The sequence below is a fragment of the Propithecus coquereli genome, unplaced genomic scaffold (assembly GCF_000956105.1).
Source record: "Propithecus coquereli isolate 6110/MARCELLA unplaced genomic scaffold, Pcoq_1.0 Scaffold698, whole genome shotgun sequence".
In the NCBI taxonomy this organism is placed as follows: domain Eukaryota; kingdom Metazoa; phylum Chordata; class Mammalia; order Primates; family Indriidae; genus Propithecus; species Propithecus coquereli.
In genome coordinates, this window is record NW_012153040.1 from 174,912 (window position 1) to 184,904 (window position 9,993).

Consider the following 9,993-nt stretch of genomic DNA (forward strand, 5'->3'; position numbering starts at 1 on the left):
TTGTAGAGACAGGGTCTCGCTCTTGCTCAGGCTGGTCTCGGACTCCTGGCCTCAAGCAGTCCTCCCACCTCAGCCTCCCAGAGTGCTAGGATTAGAGGTGTGAGCCACCACGCCCGGCCCTGTTTGGTTCTTTTTAAGTTTTTATAGTTTCCAGCTTTCTGCCATGATTTCCTGTCTGTTCACTCATGTGCCTGTCAGTTTCTTTGCGAACTATTCCTTCTTGCTCTTCAGTATTTCCTTTTTCTCTGTATACAGGCTGCACTTTTTCTTCAGGGAAGGTTATGTCTTTATTTTGCCCTTAGTTTTTTTTTGGTTTTTGTGGGTTTTTTTCTTTTTTTTTGAGACAGGGTCTCACTCTCTTACCCAGGCTGCAGTGCAGTAGCCTCATCATAGCTCACTGCAACCTTGAACTCTTGGGCTCAAGTGATCCTCTTGCCTCAGCCTCCCAAGTAGCTGGGACTACAGGTGTGCACCACCACGCCTGGCTTATTTTTCTATTTTTAGTAGAGATGGGGTCTCACTCTCACTCAGACTGGCCTTGAACTCCCGAGCTAAAGCAATCCTCTTGCCTCAGCCTCCCAAAGTGCTAGGATTACAGGTGTGAGCCACCACGCCCAGCCAGCATTTTCATTTTTTTTTTTTTACTTGAAAAGTGACAGAACTGTATGTTATTAAATGACAAAACATATTTAGAGGCTTTATTTAAAAATCTCTCACTGTTCATTATCAAAGTTTCAAGATTGTTTGCATACCAATGGACAGACTGTAAACATAGGAAATTCTCATTAAGGAAAGATGGGTTTACTGTAATTCAATCGTTTACAAAAAAATTACTGCAAGTTATTGATAACAGAATTTCTCTTTTACTTTCTTAAGTCTAATTCTCTTGAAAATTAAACCAATGTTTCCACTCTCTCAAGCTAAAGTTCAACCACGGTCACCTTAGGAAATATCTCTGTTTATTTGTTAATCAGAAATACAAATCAAGTGGCACATCTTCTTAGGCCAGAGGTTTTGGCTTCGTTATATTTTACAAGAAAACAGAAGACTTGCAGTGGTCCTGTAAAGTCTTTCATGTCACAGCTGAGGTTTACTGACGGCAGTGGAGGAAAAGAGTGGTGATGCAAAGGAAGACCAACTCAATTGCCTTATCTGACATGGAATCTTGTTCCTGTTTGGCTTGCAGCAGGCGCAGTGTTTCTGGTCAGGCTGCCTCCACCAAACCTGATTGAAGCAGAAGGGTGACATGCTCTGGTAAATCCTGTTTAAGGGCAATTCCGTTCAGGCAAATAGTTGATCCTTCAATCTGTTGGTTGCAGGATGATACTAATATGAAGAAAATTATCCGGGTAGCTCAGATGTTCACTCAGCCACTGCAGAGGAGTTTCCAACATTGGCTCAATTACATGAATCATCACTTGATTCTTTTTTTCCCCATCTTCAGGAGCAATAGCAGAAGGACAAACTTCTTTGAGGAGATCTCCTAGTGTATGTAATTGTCCATCTGCAGCCACAGGACGAAACAGCTTCTGAATGAAAGGTCGTTCAGTTGTTGTCTGATATATTCTAAAGGGGATATAACGAAATCCATTTTCTTCTGCAGGATATTCCATGAGTTTTCGATTGATGGTCGAAAACTGGTCAAATCTGTCATTTTGTAATCCCATCCAGAGCTGCTTGTGATCTTTCTTCTGCATTTCATTGATTACTTGACTTTTATGCTTTAAAGCATCAGCTTCTTTCATACAGGACATAAAATGAGCTTCGATTACATCCTTAGATGGACAGTGCAGAAGGACCTTTTCGGGAAAACTCTTAAAATGTACTGTGATGTTCCAAGGAAGAGCTGAACTTGATGCGAGAAGATCAAATAGCAAACCAATTGGATAATGCCATTTCAGTGGTGTGCCTTCATATTCAAACCATATCTCACTAATGTCTTCTTGTCTCGTAACTTTCTGAAAGTGCTTTTTCACTTTGTCAGTTACCAACGTCAAATAACTTACTCTTGGCAAAAGCAAATAGTATGGTTCTGCTTCCCTTTCAGTTATCTCATCCTGATACAGAGTGAAGCAAGTTGGAATTCGTCCAAACCACACATCTCGAAGCACGTCTTTGTCATCTGTCATTCTTCCAGTGGTTAAAACAGTACATACAGGCTAAATTCTTTTTTAAACCAAAGCCAAACCTACCCGAAGCGCCGGCTCCCCCTCGGGCTTCCCGCTCCGGTGGAGACGCTAGAATCCCGGGCTCCGGCAGAGCTGTGGGGTGGCGGGGCAAATTGCCTGCCTGACACAGTCCTGTGGAGGCGCGGGAGCAGCAGCATTTTCATTTTTAATGGCAATGTAGTCTCTCTGCTATGTATATGTACCAAAATGTACTTAACTAGTTCTCGGTTGGCTAACTTCAGGTGCTTTCCAGTATTCACTGTTACAAGCACTGATGCTGTGACCATTCTTGGTCATACATCTCTGTAACACTTGTCTAACTCCTAGCTGCCTTATATTTTTGGTACTTTTTATAAACAATACTTCTTAAATTACATTTCCTGATTCTTTATTATTTATATATATGTATATGTATATATACATATAAATGTATATTTGTATATATAAATTTATTTGGGGATATAGGTCTTATATCCAGCCACCTTGTTAATCTTATTAATTCTAATAATTTTATGTAAATTTTTATTTACATATTACATCAGCAGTCCCCAGTGTTTTTGGCACCAGGGACTGGTTTCCTGGAAGATGGTTTTTCCACAGGGGCAGAGGTGGAGCTCAGGCAGTGATGCAAGCCATGGGAAGCAGCTGTAAATATAGATGAAGCTTCACTCACTTGCCCACCACTCACCTTCTGCTGTGTGGGCCCCCTCCTCGTTTCCTAAGTTTCTTGGAAGGCAGTCTTTCCACGGACAGACAGAGGTTGGGGGGTGGCGGAACTCTGTACCCGGTGCCTGACAGACCACCGACTGGTACCAGTCTGCGGCCTCGTAGTTGGAGACCACAGTATATCATCCACGAATGATGAAAGGTTTATTCTTTCCATTCCTGTCCTTGACCATTTTGCTTATTTGTCTTTTCTCACTGTGCCAAATTAGACTTCAGCATATCACAACATACAAAACATCAGCTGTGACTGGAGATTTTAGCATTCTCCTCTAGAAACAAAGTCATAATGCAGACAAAAGAAAGAGCTACCCAGAATCTAAGCAATGCAACTAACTGGCTTAGTTCTGTAGTGGTATAAATTTGTATATCTTAATTGTATAAAGTTCTCTGTGCCCAGAAAACAGAAAATAAACATTCTTTTCAACCACATTTGTAAGTATTGACCGTAATTAGGCTATAAAAGAAGACTTATTACACTACTAAGGATTAATACAAAAACTACGTGTTCAGACTGATGCAAAAAGTAGAAAATAACGAAAGGATAGTTTTATAAATCCCTTATATCTGAAAATTAAGTAACATGTTATGTTATTAAATAGCTTGTGAGTTGGAAAGTCATTTATATAAAAATTATATTCAAAACTAAACGCTAATGAAAACACTACATGTCGATTTTTTGGGCATATTACAAGCAGTATGTTAAGTGTACATTTCAGGAGACATGAAAGGTTAACCATGTGAGCTAAATATTCAAATCCAGAAATTGAGTAAAGAACAACAGAGCAAAAAAGAGAAAATTAGAGGTAGATATACAAAGAGAAATAAAATAGAAGGTCAATGGCAGCAATCAACGAAGTAGAGAGTAAAAGAGTAGAGATGGTTAATAAAACCAAAAGCTGGGTCTTTGAAAAGACCTAATAAGATAGACATCTTCTTACAGTGATCGAAAAAAAAAAAATGAGATGCACATAAAATACCAAGAAAGGGGAAGTTATAGCAGAGAGTTTTTTAGAAATTATTTTTAAATATGAATGTATGCTAATAAATTTCTGAAACTTATGTGTAATGGATAAATTCCTAGGAAATTACAGTATGCCATTTTTGGCAAAAGAAGAAATAGAAAACTTGGATGGACAAATAAATCAATTAGACTACAAATGATAATCAAAGACATCTCTCCCAAAGTCCCAAGCCAGATAGCTTTGCAAAGAAATTCTACTAAATTTCTAATCTTTTGAAAGATGTTCTAGAAAATAAAAAAGATCAAAAACTGTCCATCTTACTTTATGAGGCCAGTGTAATCTTGGTTCCAAAGCTATAATACAATATAAGAGAAGAAACTTATTTGGCCTTTCACTTATAAACATTGACACAGAAATCCTAAATAAAAGATCAGCTGAGTTACACAGATAATTTTTAACTATTGCACTGTGATTAAATCAGGTTTAATCCAGGCATGCAAGGAAGCAGCAAACAGAATTTGTATTATAAGAGCTAATATGAGCTCTGCAATGTTGCCAAGAACAGAATCAACTCACAAAAATCAGTAACATTTCTCTACACTAGTACTAACTTACTAGAATATATAACTATATTCTAGTTTTATGTATGTATGTACATATATACATATATATGTATGTATGTATATGTATATGTACATACAATATATACAAAATATATATGTATATTTTATGTATGATGCTATTCACACTAGCAACCTAGGAATTAATTTAAGAATACATGCCACCTACAGAAAAAATTTAAATTAGTGGACATAGATAGTAATCTGAATAAGTGGAGGGCGATTATATACTCTTCAATAGGATAACTTAATATTATAAATATATCAGTCCTCCCCAAGTTAGTATGTAAATTAAATGCAGCCAGTCAATACTTTAGTTGAATTTTTTAAGGACTGAAACTTATTCTAAAAATTATATTGCTCTCTAGTCAATGGTAGGTTGTTAAATAAATTGTGAAATATTCACACAGTGAAAAGGCTATATAGTAATAAAAAGGAAATACAGCTACACACATCATGGAAGAATCTTCAAATTATGACACTAAATTTAAAAAGCTAGACACAAAAGGCTATGCATTGCATGATTATGTTTGTATGAAGTTCAACACAGGCAATTCTAAGTTACGCTATTTGGGGATACACCATTAAGTGGCAAAAAGTGCCTTTTTTAAAGGCAAGGAAAAAATAAAATAGTCACGAAAGCAGTCATTTCTCAAGTGAGGGTAGAGGTTTGAAGTTGAAAATAAGCACACATAGCAGCACTGTTCACAATTACCAAAAGGCAGAAACAGCCCCAATGTCTGTCACCAAATGAATGGGTTAAAAAAGAGTCTCCATAGCTTGGAATATTACTCAGCCATAAAAAATGAAATACTCATATGTGCTGCAACTTGGATGAATCGGAAAAACATTATGCTACATGCAAGAAACCAGACCCAAGTGGCACCTATTGTATAATTCCTTTTATATGCAATGTCCAGAACAGGCAACTCCATAGAGACAAATCAGATTAGTGCTCGCCAGGGAGTGAGGGAAGACGAAATGGAGAATGATTACTTAATGGATATGCATATTCTTTTCAGGTGATGAAAAAGTTTCAGAACTAGGGAGAGATGGGAATGCACTAAATGCTTCGCTTTAAAATGGTTAATTTTGTGTTATGTGACTTCACCTCAATTTCAAAAAGAAAGTCACAGGATGGCTTCTGGGGTACCTGCAGTGTTCCATCTCTTGATTTGGATGATGGTTACAAGGTAATGTGCTACACGACTATGTATTTGTTTAATGTACTTTAATGCATTATATCACAATACACTTTAAACACTATGTGGAAAAAGAAAATGCCACAAATAGCTAACCCAAGTTTGAAAATGAAGAACAAAAAGGGAGAACTTACCCTACCAGATAGTAAAACAAAGGAGCATTAATAAAAACACTTTGAAATTATCATGAATAGACACATAGACTAATGGAACAGAATAAAGAGTTCAGAGACAGACTTGGTATTTATGGGAATTTAGTATATACTCAAGAAGGCTCCACAAGTCAGTGGGGGAGATGCTAACTCTCTGATGATGTTAGAAAAACCATCTTGCTTTTGAAGTAACAAACCTTCATCTCTACCTAACACATAAAGGTGGGCTTCAGATGAATGAAAGACGGTGAAAAGTAAAACTATAAGAGGAGGGAATGTTAGAGAATATTTTTGAGACAGGAAGAAGTATAAATCATATCAATTTGATCATATTACATATAAGGACTTTTTAACAAAGAATACAGTAAACAAAGTTACCACATGACAGAGATTATTAGAAATGTTTATAATGAACAAGAGACTAATAGCAAAATCAATAAGAAAAAGGAGCTCCAAGAGAAATGTGGCAATAAATGACTGGCAATCTACAGAAAAGGAAATTCAAATGAGTGTAAATGCTAACAAGCATATAATTCAGAGGTATCAGGGAAGTGTAACTGAAAACCACAACGAGACTAGCAAAAATTAGAAAGCTCCGTAATGCCACGGGTTGAGGATGTAGATGTTTATGTTAGCCCTCGTGCACTGCTGGTGGAAATACAGAACGGTGCTGTCTATTCTGGAGGGTGACCTGGCAGGATTTAATACAATTAAGTATATTGTACTCTATAACCTAGCATTGATGTTCCTCGGAATCTACCTAAAACATCCTCACACAAGTCCGTAAGGGACTACGTATGAGACATTCATCACGGTCCTGTCAGTTTCTGCGACGTGGGTAGATGAAACCCGGATGGAGTAATACTGTAGAGTGCTGTGCAGTTAGAAAGAACAGCCCAGATGTACACGCAGCACACTGATGGGCCTTTAAAATGTACTGAGTGGAAGAACAAGAAACAAGATGAACCCTAGAGCACAACGCATGGGTATTCTCTCTCTGTGATGGAACTATCATTTTTTATTTGTAGTCTTTTCCATCTGTTGATTGTTTTAATTGTGCTGCTCACAAGATAAAAAAAACTTTATTTTTCTTTTCTTTTCAATTTTTTCTATACCAATAACTTTTTCAAATTTATTATTTAATTTTTTAGAGAGATGGTGTCTCGCTGTGTCACCCAGGCTGGAGTGCCGTGGTGCATGCATAGAGCACAGCAGCCTCAAACTCCTGGGCTCTACTGATCCTCCTGCCTCAGCCTCCCAGGTAGCTGAGACTACAGGAGTGAGCCACCATGCCCGGCTATAACCATAACTTCCAAAGTTGCTCTGAGACTGCCACTTCTGACAATAGGTAAACTAGATTTCCTGAACTACTCGCCAGTAAAAAAGCACCTAGGAATACTGTGTAAAGTAAAACAAACATCTTTTTATAGTCATAGAAGAGCTCATAAGAAAGGAAGAAAATCTCCAGAAGGTGAAAACAGAGAATTAAAATCAAGAGAGCTAAACTGACAGTGCGCTGACAGCATTTGCTAATAAGATGGCCTTACTGATAAACTAGCCAACAAAACAATAAGCCATAGACAGAGAAAAAAAGAAAAACTCACAACGTAAGTTTCCCCTTTGAAGAGAAAGCACAACTGCCCCCTTTATTTCGTTTAATTAACCACCTGGGGCTCAACTCATTGTCTTTAGATTAACCACCTGCAGCATCTCCAGGAGTTCATTTCCAGGGCCTTAAAGAGCCCTAGGGGACAACAGGAGGACAAACTCACAGCTTCAGTTCCTGCCAGACTAGATTCCAAGGACTCTGATAAGAAGATCTCACAGAAAAGAAAAGACAAAAAAGGAAAAAACTAGGCACAGCAGCTCTGCAGCTGTTTTCCTATATCGTCTGCCACAATAACTTTTTCTCCTCCCCCTTTTCCCCATAAAATCTGAGCTCCTTCCACTCGGGCTGACACTTCTGTCATGTGCCGTGCCTCTTTCCCTTCTCTCTCTCACTGAAAAAATAAAATAAACTTTTGATTTCTTTCTATCCTAATCTTTGTGTCAAAAATTCTTCCTCTACCCATGCAGTGAACTTCTCATCCTAACATCACCCTAACGTCTGCTATGCTTGATTTTCAAAGAGTTAGGTTTGAGTGGCCACATGAGAAAGTAGAAAGGCCATGAGTTAATGAGTAGTGAAGAGTAAACTCTCCGTGTAGAACTTGGATTCCTGAAAGGCTATAGCCTCAGTGAAGAGGTGGAATAGGAAAAAAATCTGGCACCAGCAAAGAGAAAGAACAATAGCAAAAAAAATAAAAATAAAAAGTGCCTCAACCTGGGATCCAGGAGGTAGAGATAAGTCTCCTCTGGGTTCATAATGGCAGGTCTACCCTCCTCTATATTTTTAATTTACCTCTATGGTAAACCCCATGTGAACAAATGAACACAAAATCATCCAAAATGTATTTTACACTGACCTAACAAGAGTAATGGCAAATGCTCTCTGCAGGGTTGCACCCTTGCTGTGGTTTGAATGTTTGTGTTTCCTCCAGAATTCATGTTGAAACTTATCCCCAATGCAGCAGTATTAAAAGGCGGGCCTTCGGGGCCTTTTAGGAGGTGATTAAGTCATGGGGACTCTACCCTCAGGGATGAGATTAGTGCCTTATAAAAGGGCTGGAGGGAACCAGCTGGGCCTTTTTTTTGCCCTTCTGTTTCTTCCCCCATGTGAGGACACAGTCTTCAAGGAGCCATCTTGGAAGCAGAGATTGGGCCATCACATGACACTGAATCTTGCTGGCACCTTCATCTTGGACCTTCTAGCCTCCAGAACTGTAAGAAATAAATTCCTATTGTTTTTAATTAGTCTAGGAGTCAGACAGTGAGTGAGTTAGTAAGTGAGAAAAAAAGAAGATAAAGAAAAAAATTATAAATTACTCAGTCTAAGGCATTTTGTTATAGCAGCAGGAACAGATATAGACAATCCCCAACCAAAGTCTTGCAGGATTCCTATAAATAAATCACTGCTCAACTTGAGCCGTCAACCCAAAATTAGAAAACATGGAAGAATCTAACTACTATGAGCAAGAAACTGCACAATTAGTATGCTCTAGTGTCAGAAAATTGAAGTATTAGATACTAAATACAAAAAAGTGTTTAAAGAAATAAAAGAAGTGGAACTGAAAACATTAACAAAATTATATCAAAAAAGATCAGATTTGAAAACTCAAACTTCTAGAAATGGAAAATATTGAAATATAAAATTCAGTAACTGTTTGAATAGTAGATTAAACACAGTTGAAGGAAAAAAAGTAGTAATCTGGAAGAGAGAAGTGAAGAAACTGCCCAGAAAGCACAAAAATTTTAAGTGTGGAAGAGAAACAAAGTAACACAGAAGACAGAATGAGTATTAGATACAACTCATTGGAGTTCCAGAAGAAGAGGAGAGAGAAGTAAGTTGAAAGAGCAGGAGGCATCATCAGATTCAAAAATCACAGTGAATCCCAAGAAGAAACAATTTAAAAATTTGCACAAAGACACACATAATGAAAGCTCAGAACATCAGAGACAAGAAGATTTTAAAAGTCACCCGACAGAAAAGATTGCTTATAAAAGAAGACAGTTGTACTGACAACAGACCTCTCAGCAGCAACAATGTAAACCAAAAGATAGAGTGGAAATTTTTCAAAATACTGGGGGAAATGTCAGTTTCAAATTATATGCCCAGCTAAGGTGTTATTCAAAACCAAGGGCAGGCTGGGCACGGTGGCTCATGTCTGTAATCCTAGCACTTTGAGAGACCAATGTGGGAAGATTGCTTGAGGCCAGGAGTTTGGGACCAGCCTGAACAAGAGTGACACCCTAGCTCTACAAAAATAGAAAAATTAGCTGGCATGGTGTTGTGGGCCTGTGGTCCCAGCTGTTTGGGATGCTGAGGCAGGAGGATCACTTGAGCCCAAGAGTTTGAGGTTGCTATGATGAGGCTACTGCATGAAGCCTGGGCAAGACAGCAAGACCTTGTCCAAAAAAAAGGGGGACAAAATAAAGACATGACCTTCCGGCCGGGCGTGGTGACTCACGCCTGTTATCCTAGCTCTCTGGGAGGCCGAGGTGGGCGGATTGTTTGAGCTCAGGAGTTCGAAACCAGCCTGAGCAAGAGCGAGACCCCATCTCTA

At 38.4% G+C, this 9,993-nt stretch overlaps 1 pseudogene across 1 annotated transcript; it reads right to left on the reverse strand.

Moving 5' to 3' along the window:
• Positions 1-684: 684 nt before the first annotated feature.
• Positions 685-2,182, reverse strand: LOC105823734 (annotated as a pseudogene). Its single transcript, XR_001138163.1, has one exon. The product of XR_001138163.1 is annotated as an autophagy protein 5 pseudogene (transcript).
• Positions 2,183-9,993: the final 7,811 nt, after the last annotated feature.